A 17,243-nucleotide genomic window follows, 5' to 3' on the forward strand; every position below is an offset into this window, starting at 1 on the left:
CGGGTGCCACCAGCCTGCCCTGCCCATTTCAGTACTGGCTTGAGTAGCTGGGTGCTCCTGTAATACATACCTGTTATATACAAGCCAGGCCTCATTGTATGTCAACGCATAAGAGCACTAAATCATTATAATTTCTGAGTGTGTTTCAAGCTTAGAAACTGGAATAGTAATATTATGAAAAAGTGTGCACAAGATCGCCACATTATATTCAATATTATTTTCAGAGCTGTATCTTGACATTACCCATGCTGACTAGGAAATGAAAATGTTAATTCCCTGAGATGCTGCAAGACTACGTGCAAGGACTAGAGCTGCAAGGCCATTCGGCTTGGAAGATAATAAAATGTCAAAATGTTCCTGCCTGCCATGTTCTAGGACAATGATATGAGAACCTGTGCAGGAGCTGTCCCTCTCTTTTCCATGGAAAATTATTGGAGTAGAAGGTATAAAGAGCCTTGAGAATGTGGGTGGGGTGGACACAAGGAATGGTTGTTAGAGAGGCTTGCCAAAATACCACTATCTCACTGCAGGTCCAACAGCTTTTGAGGTGTATGAGGATACTTACATGTCTTGGTATATACATATTTAGGGAATTCTAATAACCATTCAGCCAATGAAATACCCATTATCGTGATAACATATATATGTAGATATTAGGTAAGGACTAGAGTAATCTAATGGAGAGACTAGGAATGTGTGATGTAAAATGTTAAGACATTTTTGAGATTCTCCTTGTTTATATTATGCTTGCTGAAATTATCGTGATAATTACCATTGTTCTGATACATGAGATTTATGTATGAATATAGCATAGTAGATATTTTTTATTGTAAATTACTAACAACACTTGGTATTTACTGTGTTAGTGTCCTAGGTGGGATACATATCTGTTTCCAATTCTTCCTCTGCAGAAGAGAGGTTCTCTGACAGAGTGGTCTGAGTCTGTCCTACACTCCTTATCTAGATGTGCATAACTCGGTATAAAGAAATCTCATTTTCCCTGAAGAGGGAAGACTACATTTTTTTCAGCTTGGGGCTTAGGGGAACTACTCAGTTGCCCTCCAGCCCCCAAGAAATGGGGTTCAAAATAGTGCAAATGTATTACCTGAACTACTTCTTTTACTCGTTACCCATTTCACACCCTTGTCTTCCTTTCTCTGCTTCTTTGGTTACCATTTCCCATTCATTGTCTTCCTCTCCCTGTTTCCTAGCTCCCAATGAGCTGCCTTCCTGTACCTGCTGCCCGAGTTCCCTGTTTTCTAGTGTGCATGTTTGCTTGCTTTCTATTCTTTCCTCTTAAACGTTATTCCTTTCTAGCTAGTTCTCTACAGTGGCTGTGTAGTGAGTTCCTATCCCTCTCAGTTATAGCCATGTCTACAGTTCCCATATGATTGGCAGGGTTAACAGGCACATACAATCCACTAACATAGTTTAACGCGAACCACAGTGAATTTACAGACACCAGTGTAATCTTGAACATCAGTGGCAGAAATTAAGGGATGATGAGAATACGTTATTTTGCAAGAGGCACAGAATGAATTACCACAAAACTTTCAGGAAAACACAAAAAGCCTACCTTTCCAAATGAATCACTGAGGCCGCAAATCAAACTTGGGAACATCTCCAACATCTGTCAGGAGATAACCCACTCAGAAGCCTTGAAATGCTTTCCCTTTGCTTCCTGTGAACACTTTAAAGACTTCCTGCTGAACTCTGAATCCAAAATCATGGCTTTACATCTAGCAAACAGAGAGATGAGGGCCACTGTGTCCTCCAGTGATCTCCATCTCTGATTCAACCCTCTTTCCACTCCTTTCACTCCATGACTATAGAGAAATCTTCCAACATTCCACCGTAACCCCACATATGACATGTATGAAGCAATTCATGGAAACAGACAACTTTAACATTATGTCAATTATTTCTGCCCTTCAAGATGACGAATTTGACAGCATAAGGCACCAAAACCACCTTTGCCCCTATAAGAAAAGAGCTACTTTTTCATTGGATGAAAACAAGAGAACAGTTCTAAGGGGCTTATTTACAAGCCTCTTGCTCCACTTGTCCTTTTTAACATGGGAAAAGTGATGTACGGGTGGAGCAAGTCGCTTGTAAATAAGCCCCTAAATCTCCTGGGCCACTCAGTGCACTACAACACCTTGGGCTGTGACATACAGCTAAGAAGACTATGAAATGGGCTGGACCCAACACATCCGACTCGCTGGAATTGCTCTTCAGCATCAAAATGTGGCCATTACCAGGGTTCCTAGAGCAGCACCACCTAATCCGCCAAATGCGTGAAGATGATAATATTCTCTACTTTGAGTTATAAAACAAGGCGACAAACCAGACCAACATCGTCACTTTTCTGGACCTTGTATTTTTACAGAAGAAAGAAAATGTGTATTGATTTCATGGAGCTAAGATTAAAATTATTATTATTAGTGGACACAATTCCACCCAGCAGCAACCTGACTGGCGAGTCAGTCTAAGATCTACACCTTCTACTGCACTTAGAGTTAGGGACCAGGGAGTCGTATTCTCCTCTCATTGCTCCTTGAATCCCCAAGTGCATACAGTGGACAAGGGCCTTCATCAGCAGCTTTCTCTACTCAGAGAAAACTTCTACTCACTCAAAGTGGCATCTGTATCGAACCGGCAGGAGCTATTGAGAAGTCTGATTTTGGCTCTTATGACATTGTCTGCACAAGGCTCGCAAAAAAACTACATTACAGGTTTGTAGGGCTCCAGAACAGGTAGCCAAAAAGAGTCTACATTTGTGGAGCCACAGCCACATAAACCATCCTTTAAAGTACCAGTAGCAGGATAGGGTGTCAGAGGGCCAGCTATGGGCGAGGTCTTTCATTGATTTCAATGGTAATATTAATAGCTTGTCTAGAGCCTTCTTCGTGAGCCAAACAGGATGGTATTGTTAAATTGAAGTGTGGTTATGTTTAAGTGAGATGAACTAAATAAGGTGGCAAAATGTAGAGGTACACAAGAATTATTGGACAGGCCAACCAAAAGTCTTCTAATGCCTGTAAGTTAATGAGTGATTTGGCTCTTTTGAATGGTATGAATTAGAGAGCTTGCGTTGAAGTACCTGCAATATCACCACTTCTTACCTCCCAGACACATGTGCTCTTATTAACTGTTTACTAAGTGCCAAAAGCCATTAACTAGGGAGGCTAAGATGATGAAGCTGGATATTTGCTTTGATAACCCCTCTGTGCAGGGCAGAATTGCAACCATTTTGAGTTAATTTGTGGGCACTCTGTCAAGGAGTCCCCTTCCTTGATCAAGCAGGAATGAGTAGGCAACCCGAGATCATGCCTAAACTCATATTATTCATTATGGATCAGGCATGAAAGGAAAATAAATAAGCATATGAAGAGAGAAAAAACGACCTCTAAGCCAGCCAGGAATTGTTCATGCTCTCGAAATGCTTGCTATTTAAGAATAAGGGAGTTGTAATTCTGTTCGATCTGACTCATAATAGGTCCTTAGTTTTCATATTCTTGTGTTATTATTTTGAACATTAGTATGGTCAACCAAAGGCCCCAAAAGATCATCATACTTTTTTGTTTATCACACTTGTATTGAGCACTATCACCTTGGGCCTCTAGGTGCATGAGTTGTTTTAAGCGAGTCAACATCTGTGAGAAGTTGGCCTGGCATATGCAGTCCACTATTCTAGTGGGCACCTTGCACCAGTCCAAACGACCCTTATTGATGGTAGGTTTAAGACAACCTTAATAGAAAGCTATCCTACTGGTAGCTGTGGAGAGCTGCCTTCAGGCTAAGTCTTGGAGGAATCTAAAGCAGCTTGTTTTACCAGTCTATAATCTCGTGAATGACCACATGGAAGGAGAACCACACCAGGTATATATATAAAATATACGTATTTATTCTAAACACATCCCTCTAGTCCCTTCATGAGGCTAGAGGCAAAAGTACAATCAGTAAACTTAATATCACACAGTAAATTTGCACAATTGCAATGAGCCACAGGGGCGTACCAAACCATATATTAAGAAAGTGGTATGAGAACCACGACTTGCATAGATACAAGGCCTAGAGCCTTCAGAACCGCCGGGGCCACCAGAAACCACCCAAGGTGTGTGTGCACACAGCCCTGAATCACCATTAACTTCCATGGGGAAAGTTGCGGTTGGAATTTTAAAGATAAAGGACACTTAGAGGAGGACTTTGAGCAAACCTCTTTAGTCTTAAGAGGTTCTAGCGCCAACATCCCCGGGAGTACTGGAGTACTCAAGTTACCTCACCCAGGGAAGCCGGGTGCATATGTGTCTTTTGGTGTCGGGTTTCGTCGTCGTTTTCAATAGCGATCTGCTGCAAAGTGCTGCTGCCGTCATAGAGGAAAGTGTCCGGTATGATCTAAGCCTGGATCAAAGATGAGAAGAACCTGAAAGCAGAGGGGACAGAGTCTAGGTCACTTGCCAGTAATCAGAGGCACGATAGTCGAATGCCCACCGAAGTCGGGTGATTTCAGGTGAAGAAGGTGAAGTTTGACTCTTCAGCCACGAGGACCAGGAGGTGTCAATGACAACTAGGTTCTAGAATCGAGCTTTCCTACAAAGGATGTCGAGTGCTGCGTTGTCGGTTTCCAAATTGGACCCAACAAGCCTTGGCAACAGCAACCCACGCAGGAATCAAAGAAATGCTCTGGTGTGGACCAGCAAGGTCTGAGGGACTCACCATTTGGTTGAGAGTCAGGGCACTTCTGGAGCAATCAGAGAAGCCCAAGCAAAATCAGAATGGCCTTTGTGGGGACACACCAGTCAACGGACCAGGGATTGCGAAGGAGCCTCAAGCAGAAATGCAAGAAGCGGGCTCATGGAACACTCATGGAGTGTAGGCCCAAAATCTTCAGTGCAGATGGTGCTCGGGGCTGGGGCTACAAGTAACCCAAAGTACAACTTCAGGAAAACTCTGGAAGGTAATACACTTAGCAAATGTGCATGGTGTCCAGGGGTTCCATGTCACTCATGAGGCTGCGGGTATCAGCTTTGCGTGGGACTCGTGTCGGCCTCTGCGAAGTTTTGAAATCCTCCTCCTGTGTCACAAATACTTGGAGTCCGTCAGGAGCTTCCGAAATGCAGACAGGCAAGATGCTTCATTGGTCCCTGCTTGAGCAGGGGAGTCACTCCTTGACCCCAAGGGAGATTCTTCCATCCTTTAGTCTTTAGTAGAGCATCGAAGTTCCAGGATTCAGTTTCAGAGGTTTGTCCAGGTGTAATCTAAAGTCCTGTTGCCAGGGGTCGCTTACTTATACTAAGAAAAGGGGTTGGACATACTTTGGCGGCCCACCTATGGGAGGGTCTGGAAATAGGGGTGGTTACACCCATTTCCTTTGTCCAGTTTCATGCCAGAGCAGGGGCTGGTAGCCCCTGCAACAAGTTTGAACTGGGCTATGCACAGGGACACCAAGTGTGCCCCCAGTGCAGACTTTCAAAGCACTCATGGAGTGCACCTACCCACCCCAATACACTAAAGCTTGTATGGAAGGTGGTTACACCTCCCTGTGACAGGAAACCTATTGTCCAGGACTCCCCTGCCGGAGTTTCGGTCAGGAGCAAGAGGCCAGACTCCGGTCTTTGGCTGCACCATCCATTTTCTGATGCCAGGGCTCCTTTAAACTATTACCGGTTAGACCAGTGAGTACATGTTTCTCCCTCTAGAATGGTGGAATGCTACCCCCGCCGCCAGGACTGGCATAGGGGTAGGATTCCAAAGTGTTTGACACCAAAAACAACATGTTTCCATGCAGCCATTCCAAAGTTAGCATTTATAGCACAGTTTTAATGCACTTAAGAGTATATGTTCTTGCTGCATCACAGAACAGCCTCAGAGAATAGGCTCCGAAAGCTGCAGAGGGGCTCTGCTCATGCATGGGCACCCTCTCACACAAAACCAAACACTATGCCTTCAGGAGTGGTAATACCTGCGATAGGAGTGACTTATATGTGTCAGTGATTAAAGGTAGATATAGGTAACCTATATCTTAGTAAGGGGTGAATGCACCACCTTACCCAGGCTGCAGTAGCAGTCCTGTGGTGCCATTTTGGAAGGCTTCCCAGGGGTGACATAATACATGCTTCAGCCCCTGGTAGGCCTCTAGGGTACCAATGCCCTTAGTACCTAGTGTACCATATACTAGGGACTCACAAGGGAACCCCAGTAACCAAACTTGAGTGTACCTAAAGTACATGCAATACATTTGGAGAGGACGCAGCTAGGCTGGGGTCCTGGATAGCAGGGCCCCAGTCAGACTAAAGTTGAAAAACAGTGAAACACCAGCAAAAGGTGGGGGTAACCATAGTAAGCAGATCCTACTCTCCTACAACATCTAAGGCAGTAGTGCAGACATTGTAGCGGAGGGGAAGGGCTCTGCCATCAGGGAGCTTAAAAGATGGCTGTCTGAAGGATACAACTCTTTCTCCTGACATAAAGGCAGCAAGATGACATTTAAGCTCCATTCAGCAACTCTCTCAGCTCTTATTACTGCATTAACAGATCGATGTGCACATATTAGTAGCACTGGTAACAGCCTCCTTCTTAAAAACAACATTTTCAGGTTGTCAATTAAGACAAGTAACAGTATCAGGAGATTGGCATTCATAAACCCACTCAAATACCCTGTCAAAAGTCATAACTGAGTGGAAGCTTGTGACATACCTGACAAGTCAAGCAGGTCTTTCTTCCAGAGACTAACATTGTTTGGCAGGTCTGCTGTGGGGTATTAAAGCACCAGTTCTTCTTAAAGTTTTTGTCTAAAAGATAGCAAACATGCAGTTGCAAACTTAGGGCCTAAAAAATGAGTTTGGCTATCCTATGAGCCTTGGAAATACTGACGCAGGACTGCCAAAGCTGTATTTCAATCAAAATATGGCAGGTGGGGCTGACTATGGGTTTGGCAGTGTTGTAGCAGGGAGCTGGTGTGGCGGCCCACTGCAACACTGCCAAGCTCGTAATCAGGCTGGCCCTTAGTCTTTTTAGCTAAAAGCATGTAACACAATCTGTGTTATAGACTTAAGAGTGCAATGGGCCTTCTTGGTATCAGAAACCTGCCATGAGCCCCTAATGCCTTGATGGAAAGATTCTGGTGGGCACATGGCCAACAGTCTATTAAGTCCATGAAGTGCTCATGCCTAGAAAAGGTACTGTAAGCAATCATTTGCATTTCCAAAGTCTCAAACATTTTCTGAAAGAAGACTAGGGACATAGCAAGACAAAGAAGCCCTTAAATATTTAAGTTCTGAAGCTCTTAAAAACCATGCAAGTTTCATTACAAAGCACACAATCATGAACCTCCAGGGCTATCCTTATGCCTTAACAGGGTTATTCTTTTTCAAACACTACAGAATGCAGTCATGAATATGGTTGCATTCCTAAATTCAAATAATCAGCATAGCAACGACAGCTCAGTTTCTGGGTCCCTCAATCAACAAATGACTACTGCCAGGTTGCCTTGAGAAATTGTACAAACAAAAGATCTGTCAACTCTGTCCAAAGTGATTTGTAAGTTACATGTTCTGCCCTGAAGACTCCAGAATGCACTTGCTATTTTGCAGAGATTAATAGGGGTGGGCATAATTCATGTAATTCCGTGTAGTGAAATCATGCGGAATTACCCAAATATCTGTGTGATTATGCGGAATTACATGAGAAGAATAATTCTGCATTCAGAGCTATTTTCTTTAGTGCAAAAAGACTCCAGTATGACCAAAATGGACGTGAGGATGGGTTTTGCACCAAGAAATATCGCTCAATGCAACAGAACATGGATAGCGAGCATGCGCAGCTGCTCACACTCATTAAATGTGCACTTTGGGTAGGATTTCCCCCCAACATTTTTATTCCTAGTGCAAAATGCACGCCTGCATCCAAAATGGACATGAGGATGCAGATTGAGCTAAGTAAGAGTTCTTAATGAAACAGAACAAGAATACCAAGCAGTCACTCATGCTCACCAAATTTGGGCTTGCTGTACCATTTTGACCGCTAGATTACTCTTAGTTATGTGAGCAGGTGTAATCGTGTTAACAATAATTCCACATCAAAGAGTAACAAGGATCTACTAGACTCCGGCGTAATGCAAATTATGCCCAGGCCTAGCGATTAGCCAGTCATGTCTTCATAGAACAGGGTAACTTGTATTACCATTTTGAGTGTGTGATTGTTCTAGGTACCAGGCCCCTGTTCTGAACTTCTGACTCAAGAAGGGTTCCGCCCGAAGATCACATGTAGAAATACCTTCCACCTAAATGTTGTGTCCTCAATATCATTTACGAAGGATTTTTTATTGCACAAGATTGTCTAATATTAACTCCAATGCTGGAAACGTTTGTAAATTACATTTATGACACAATATACTGAAGAATAGGTTGTAAATCATTGGATATGCCAACCTCACTATTAGTCTCCCAAGTACTGGCTGGAGCAGAACTTAATTTGTACCTACGCTATCAAGTAAATAGAAGGAAGGTACAACTAATCCAGCCCAGGATCGAGTTACTCCTGAACAGGGAGCTTTTCTAGTTTTTTAATGCAGCATTTTAGCTCTCTGTAGGTCCTACACCACCACAGTTTACCATACATTCCCTGCCATTTTGAAAGGCGCAGATCCCCTACACTGGGATCTAGTGTGAGACAAATGTCTACACTGAATCGCCTGTTTGTTGCCCAAGGGGGCAATACTGGCTGCCCTTGAGCCGGGTACTCTTCAGGCAGAGGAAAAAGTATGCAGAATGGGGAAGACAGCTGTTTCCTTGCGACTGCTCCTGGAGTGGATTATCACATTTCTAAAGCCATCAGCACCGTGGTGCTTTAAGGACCTAGCTGATAATAGACAATTCATCTGCGGACAGCGAAAAATGAAGAAGAAAAACCAGAACTCCCAATTACTTCATAATACTGTAGTAGCTCCACCCTTAGGGCCGGTCTGGGAACACAAACCAGCCTGGCAATTCTGCTGGACTGGGACCTAGGGGTGCTAGTGAGAAGCAGCACTGCTGCTGCTTTAGCACTGCTGACACTCTTATTATAGGGGGCCGATATTACTGCAAAACCGGCCCTCTGTATCACACTTGGCCCCACATCGCTCGAAAACTAGCCCCAACCATCAGGCCCTCCGGGAAAACGCCGGTGCCCACTAAAGCCAGTCCAGCCCTGTCCACCATGGGTATTGATTCACCAAAAGGCCAGTGGTAGAGGAAGTGACGTCACACAGCATTTGACCAGAATTACATCACAGGAAGTGACATCACTGGACCCCGATGTCTTCCCAGGACAAGGGGAGAGCTAGCATTGAACAAGCATTGGAAATGCAATAGGTCTCGCATTAGAAAAGTTGGAGCTATTGGTCTTGTAAATGACAAATATTTTATTTATGTGTTGGTTTTTAAAATAGCTAAATTGATAGCTTTGTCATTTATAATGCCAATAGTTATAACTTTCGCGAATGTGACACCTATAGCATTTGTAATGCAACATGTTTTGTATTTACGTGACTTAGATGGCAGCTCTGGTCGTTAGGCCACATCTCTAGAGAGATGTACGAAGTACTAAGGAAGACAAGATAAACTGCACTTCAATAATGATGTCGAAATTAAGTTAGTACCTCTTTGATTGTTTTACTGCAAAATATTGAAAATTATGAGACTAGTTCAGAACAGTTCGAATTTAGCTGTAGGACAAGGCAATGCAAGAAGTGCCAGTGCAAAGTGTTGGAAGTAACTGTGGCCAAGCATCTACTGTAAACAGAGGCCACGTTGTCAGTAAACTTGGGAAAATATGTAGCCTGGCCCAACATTAACCCTTTCGATGCTGATGACGAGCTCGTCATCACCCACGGGTGTTGTGTGCTGATGACGAGCTGAGCTCGTCATGAAAGCAGCAAAAGAGTAATTTGCAGCACAGCGCAAAAATCCCCGCAGCAGCCATGTGGTTAAAAGTGTTGCAGTCACTGGGTGTAGGCCATTAAAACCAAGAACAGAAGTGAAATATTAACATCTTTTTGTGACATTTGTAATAAAGCTTGAAACATTGAGAGAACATATTTGAACCAGTTGTTGAATGGTTGCACAGATTGATGCTGTGGTGGCACTGAGTGATGTGGTGGCGACGAGTGATGCTGTGGTGTTCAGTGATGCTGTGGTAGCGCATAGTGATGTTGTGGTGCCCTTGAGTGATGTTGTGGTGCCCTGAGTGATTCTGTGTTGGTGCTGAGTGATGCTTTGAGGATGCGATAGATAGATAGAGGGAGGGCGATAGATAGATAGAGGGAGGGCGATAGAGTGAGGATGATAGATAGAGTGAGGGTGATAGATAGATCGATAGATGGTTGTGTGGGGGGGTTGTGTGTGTGGGGGGTGTGGAGGGGTGTGAGGGGGTGTGTGGCAGGTGTGGGGGGTGTGGGGGGTTGTGTGTTTGAGTGTGTGTGGGGTTGTGTGAGTGTGTGTGGGGTTGTGTGTGTGGGGGGTTGTGTGTGTGTGGGGTTGTGTGTGTGTGTGTGGCGTTGTGTGTGTGTGTGGTGGGTGTGTGTCGGGGGTCTGTGTGGGGGGTCTGTGTGTGAGGGTGTGTGTGTGGGGGTGTGTGTTGCGGGTTTCTGTGTGTGGGGTTGTGTGTGTGTGTGGGGATGTGTTTAAGGGGTTGTGTGTGGGGGAGGACGATCAACAGATGAGAGAGAAAGGAGAGAGTGAGAGGGAGGGAAGAGAGAGAGAGAGATAGAGAGAGAGAGAGAGAGAGAGAGAGAGAGAGAGAGAGAGAGAGAGAGAAAGGGGGGGAGAGAGAGGAGATGTATAGAGGGAGGGAGGGAAATAGAAGGAGGGAGAAGAGAGAGTGGGAGAGAGTGAAAGAGAGAGGAGAGAGACAGAAAGAGGGGGAGGAGAGATAAAAAGAGAGAGGGAGGGAGAGAAAGGGAAAGACTGAGAAAGAGAGTGGGGAGGGAGAGCGAGAGAGGGGAGTAGAGAGAGCCAGAGAGGGGGAGAGAGAGCCAGAGAGAAAGAGAGCGGGAGAGACAGAAAGTGTGAGGAGAGATAAAGAGAGAGAGAGGGAGGTAGAGAAAGAGAGAGATAGAAAGGGAAAGAGTGAGAGAGAGAGGGCGAGAGAGGGGGAGAGAGAGAAAGAGAGTAGGAGAGACAGAGAGTAAGAAAGCGAGAGACTATGCGCCCTGGTGGGAGCTGTGGGAAACAGGTTCAAACAAATTCTGTTGAAAAGAAAGGGTGATTTACGTAACATTAGATGGATTCTTGAAAGCACCCCGGCTTCTTGCCTGGGCTCTCAGCAGGTATCAGCTTTACACAGCATGTTTTCTTTTAGCCTTCCTAACACAGAGCACATAAAGTGTTCAAATGGGTTAGGCAATGTTGTTTAAAGAGGAAAACTGCCAATGAACGAGTTTGGAAACTAGATTTTAATGTCTGATTGTGCTTAATAGCCTGTGATTGTGGACGTATTCTTATACACACCAAAAATAAATATGACCTAAAGTGGAGCTACGCTACTAATTTTATTTGTGTATAGCTGCAAACACGCAGTGACAGCCGCCCTACTAGTGCTTAATTTGTAACAAAGGAAGTGCTGGTGTTGTGATCAGGCAGCAGCTTCATACTCTATAATTCTTTTGTTAGTTTGCGTAACAGGGAGAGAGCACATAAACTGAAATTTAATAATGGCTTGGCTACAGCCGCTTTCAAGACTTATCTGCTGCCTTAATGCCTTCTAGTATACTGATGCCAATATCCAAGTTTCGTATATATGCAAGTTCAAAAATCTTCACTGAGTTGATAAATACAAAATAAGGGGGTCATTATGATGGCGGATTCCCCGCATACTCCGGGCTGGCGGAAGCCACCGCCGGCCCGGAGTATGCGGGGAATCCGCCGAGGAGGCCTGAAAGACCCACCGCCAAATTAGGATGGCTGGTGGGTCTCACAATCTGTCCTCCACAAGCCCCCCCGCGGTCGGAAGGCGACCACGGCGGAAAAGCACTAACATGGCTGGCGGTGTCTATCAGACACCGCCAGCCATATTAGGATGTAGGGAAAGTAATGCTTTTCCGCGGCGGCTTTTCCGCCGTGGAAAAGCATACGGACATTCACTTTGGGGGCCCGTTGTGGGCCCCCTGGGTGAAGGTTGCGTGGGGGGTGCACATGGGGGGTACCTATGGTACCCCCCTGCCTTTGCGTGCATGAAGCGGCAGGCACCGCGCGGTGCCTGCCGCTTTGTGCATGCAAATGCACTGCTTTCATTTTTTACATTGCGGCGGGTGCTGCTTCAAGCAGCACCCGCCGCAATGTAAAACATACAGGATGTGACCGCCAGGGTGGCGGTCACATCCTAATTGCCATGGAGGGACCGCCGCTGCCCATGCGGACGGTCCCTCCTACTCAGGGGTGGCGGACGGACGCAAGTCCGTCCGCCATCCTAATCGACCCCTAAATGTGGTTCCACTAAAGTAAGAGACACTTTCTAATTAACAAGCTGGGCAACAGAAAAGGAGACACGGCCTGGTGGCCGTGAAACTGAAAGCACGGCCGGCCGGCCGTGAAAGCCTTTGATGCAGCAGGGGGTGGAGCGGGAAGAACTGCTGGCGGCACCAAGCTGGGCAACAGATGGCTGGCGATTTGATGCTGTGCACGCGCATTTTAACTCATTGCGCTTGAGCATTAAGCTAAAAGCGCACATCCACTGCATCAAATCGCCAGTCTAGTTAAAGTCTGTTTAAGCCCCTATAGTCTCGCAAGCTCAATGCGCATGCGCATTGACAGGCGAGACCTAAAAATGCAGATAGTAGCCAGGTCCTGGCACATTGTGTTACATGTTAGTAATACAGTGAGCCCCCTACCTCGTCTCTTTCTCTAGAGGGCAATGTCTTTTGCTAACTACAATTTTTTGTAAAATTGTTACAAAAACATTTGAAAATCCACACCTGTCTATACACATTTGTGGATGCTTCATCAGACTTCTTGGAATTGATTTTATGATAGCATTTTATAAAAACCTTGTTTCTAATAAACATGAAAAATGGTAAAGGCCAAAGATCAGCAGTCATAGCTAGACCTTTTGACCTTATCACTGATGTTTGATTTTCGCAATAAACATCAGTAGGAGTTCGTGCCAGAAATAAGGAATGCTGTTTTTGCATGGCCATTTAAATGAAATATTTACATTCAGCAGAAGGCACTGGGGACCGGAGAAACAGATCAGTAAGGGGCCCTCTGCCCGCAGCATTATTTCAGGACAGAGCTAAGCCTTGCACTGCATGCACAAGTAAATGCCTGCAGATTCCTGAAATTAGGGTGTTTGTTAGTTTGTCAACAGGATAACATTTTATTTATTAGAGAGTACATCACATGCACTTAAGAATAGTTCATTTCCAAAAATAAATGTATTCTTAAGTGTGATGAATCAATATTCCCCAGATAGGATGTATGTATCAGCAGAAAGTAAACGGAGCTGATCATAGCCCTGTTTTGCATCTGTCCTTGGTATTGCCATTGTGACCGAGATGGCCAGGGCTCGCAAGAGCAGTACAAGGGGTAGGAAAGAGCCAGCTAGGGGTCACAGTTGCAGCCCCTGGCAACTCTTAACTGACCTCCATGAGCTCCACTCACCAAGCAGAGAGCTCATCTCATCAGCCAAAGCAAAGTGCTGTGCAATGCCACCAATGATTCCACCAATAGAACCACAACACTTTTCAAGACAATCAAGCACTGTATAAGCCTCCTTCCAGACCCACTTACTGGGACAGCACATCAACAACACCAAATCTGCTTTATATTTCATGTCACCTCCTTATTGTAGACTCCAACAATGGTCTGTCTTCAAATCCCTATCTCTTGCAGATCTCACTGACATACACAGCTCCCTCAAATCTACTTTTTATGAAGATGATGTCTTACCCTCAACCTTAATCAAAGCTCTTTCTGGGGACAATCTCTCACACCTTCTCACTACTGTCAAGGTCTTCCTCGCTCAAGGCATCTTTCCAGAAGTTCAGTAGACAGACCAGATGCTTCCAGTCCTAAAGAAACCTACACTAGGCCCAGATGATTTTGTCACCTCCCAGCCCATCAGTCACATACCGTTCATCTGCAAGTTCATTGCAAAATGCAGTATACGTTCAACTACAAGATCAAATCAATGTTCCATCTCCTATTGAAGTATCAATCTGGCTTCAGATCATGTTGCAACAAAGAGACCACTATCTTAAACATCATAGACAATGCCCTCTATAGTCAACCATCCCACCCTTGTACTCATCCTGGAGTCTCAAACGGGATTCACCAGCAATGTCCTTCGTTGGCGCTCTCCTACCTTTGTAATCAATGCCAGTTTATTTGCTTGGACACCTCCAGGTAGCAAAAGTTCCCCATCACCTGTGAAGACCCCCAGGATTCCATACTGTCTCTTGTACTCTTCAACCTCTATATAGTGCCATACTCACAGATACCAGCATCAAGATTCGCCAACATGGTAATGAATCACAACTTTACTTGAAAGTCTCCTCTTCTTCTGGCATCCAATGCCTCAAAACTGGCTGCACATCATCCAGACATGAATGTCCAGAGCCTACTTGATGATCAACCCAACTAAGACAGGATTCCTGTTACTGCCAAGATCACAAAACAAGAAACACTACAAACTTGTCTCAATAAGATAAACCTTAAATGGCTTTGAACCCCAATTTTTACAAATGCCATGTCAACCTGGCCTATAACCCTACCCTCAAGGAACACATTGCCAGAAAGACAAAGAAGGCCAGGTATCAGCACTTTCTTCTAAAGAAAATGAAACCATTTCTTCCAGAAAGGGATTTCTGAACTGCAGTTCATAGTTTCTCATGTGGATGGCGGTAACACCGTGCCCCGTGGCCTCACAGACTCCAAAGAGGCACACCTTAACAACATACTTCACACTGGAGCACGTCTTGTCCAAGGCCTGAAGAATTATAATCGCATAACCCCCATCCTGACGAACCTCCATTGACTCCCCTTGGTGGAATGCACTATCTTGAAAAACAGTATCATCATTTACAAAGACCACACAACCAGTACCCCCCACTGAGCTCTGCTCGATACACCCACAGCCAGACCAGTGCCAAGTATGATGGCGGTTATCCTGTAACCCAGACAGCCTCAAGGAAGGGCTTTATCATATTCATAGCCACTGTAATGATATTGAATAGAGGAAAACATTCCATCTTGGTGAACACATGAGGATGACGAACCGATTCCATGCAGGTGTTTTTCATTCAACACCATCCCTATAGAAAAGACTTCAGTGATTCTCTTCAGTACTTTCAACAGTTTCTTTGTAGCTACTGTCCTATTCATTATTCCGCTGTCCTTTTCTTGCTAGGTGGTGAACGGTGCACTGCTTCCTTTCGGGCTACAGTTTACTGCACGCTTCAACAGATATTGGAGGGAACTTGGTGGGAGGCCTACCTTGTGTTTTTTTTGCCAGAATTTGTTTCTAAATCCAAAGTCATTCTCTCCCTTGAAAGGTCCCGTTGTCTCTAGACCCAGTGTACCTTGAGAGTAGCTCCCATGGTGTGTGATTCCAGCCTCCTTCAGAAGCATGCGCTGGCCCCGACTATTCACACTAGCATCCAGTTCCATGGAACATGTCTCATGTTATGGGGTCAACATAGCATCTTCATCAGTCTCAATGTGCACAGAGAGAAGACTACGGACTTTATGCTGAGTACAGCGGTCCTGGGACCGCCGTACTCGTGGTAGCGGGCTGACAACTGCGGTCCACCCGCTGTATTAGAGTGGTGGTCAGACGGCCAGAGACTCGCTAGAAAACTGCCGGCACTGTCAAGATTCTGGATCCCGCAGTGTTTGGAAATTATGAGAAACGGAGGTGGTGTCAATCCCGGCATCACCGTCAATATTATGACTTCTCCTTCCACAAGCCTTTTCATGGTGGTGGTCCAGCCATGAAAAAGCTGTCGGGAGGGCAAGAAGGGGCCCCCACTAGTGCCCCCAGGGCAAATCTGCTTATGGGGAATGGGTGCAGGGGCACATGATGTCCCCCCCACAAGTGTATGGTCATGCGTGCACTGTGTGGAATGCACAACATGTTGAATGCCACACCATGCAATGACTAAAATTTGGCGGAATACTGTATAGGCTCTGCTTTGAACCTAACATAGCCCCCCCCTCACCCCCTCTCAGTGAGACCGCCGCAGCACTGCTTGCCCGCCAAGGATAAAACTTGTAATACAGCAGGACGACTCATCACAGCCTTGCCAGTCTTCTGGTGCTGTGGGGAAGGCGGTCCCAGCTGAAGACTGCCAAAGTCAAAATAAGGCCCTAAGAAAAGTTATCAATGGAGTTCCCTAGAAGTTCTATCTTCACTGGCCTGGCTTTTGAACAGTGGCATGCAGAGCCTTGCTTTTTATGAGACCACCAATGGACTAAGAAGAATGCAACATTTCCTTCCTAGCATGTGTGATGAAAAAGTTAGGTGTCTTTGGATTACCTAGATTTATTCTTTTTCCTGACCCGACTTTTGAAGATATACAAACACTGAAATGATGAACCCTTCGTTTATATGGTTCAACTCGGCGTTTGAACAATCTGCTTTACTAAGAAGGCTGCACAAAGAGACAGAAACGTATCTCCTATTCCACTAGGTGAATAATTTGAACTAGATGGCTGGAATAGCAGACTGGAGGTTGGAGTGTATCCTATTAATATGGAGTTGTTTAATAACTCAAGAGTAGCCTGGCCATGCACAGACCTTAATTAATACAATTTTCCATTCAGCACAGAATAACCAGAACCATGCTCCTGGTCAATCCCAAAATGTCTGGTTGGAGTATGAGCGTGTTCACCTTCATGTGGAGGTCTCGAGAAGAAAATTGTACGGTTATCTCTGTGGCAACTGGCAGGGTAGGTGGATAGAAGAGTAGCCATACAGTTGCAGGGCATGAAGCTAGTAGTACCAGAGCTAGTGATGCCTCTTTACACATAGGATTTCCTTTCAGCACTGGTAGTCCCACTAGAAGATGACCCTGTGTGGCATAGGATGGGAAAAAAATCCTGCTCCTTCCTTAGCCAAGGTGAAAAAGCTGCATATATAGAGACCCATTTGCATGTTTGAAAGCTAGAGGCACCCTGCTCCAGTGGCTACCGTTTGAATTTGTGGATATGTCCCTCTTACCTACGCCATTGAAAGACTCTTAAGTAACACAACTGTACGCAAAA

This window comes from Lissotriton vulgaris, chromosome 2_1 (genome assembly GCF_964263255.1).
Source record: "Lissotriton vulgaris chromosome 2_1, aLisVul1.2, whole genome shotgun sequence".
Lineage (NCBI taxonomy): Eukaryota > Metazoa > Chordata > Amphibia > Caudata > Salamandridae > Lissotriton > Lissotriton vulgaris.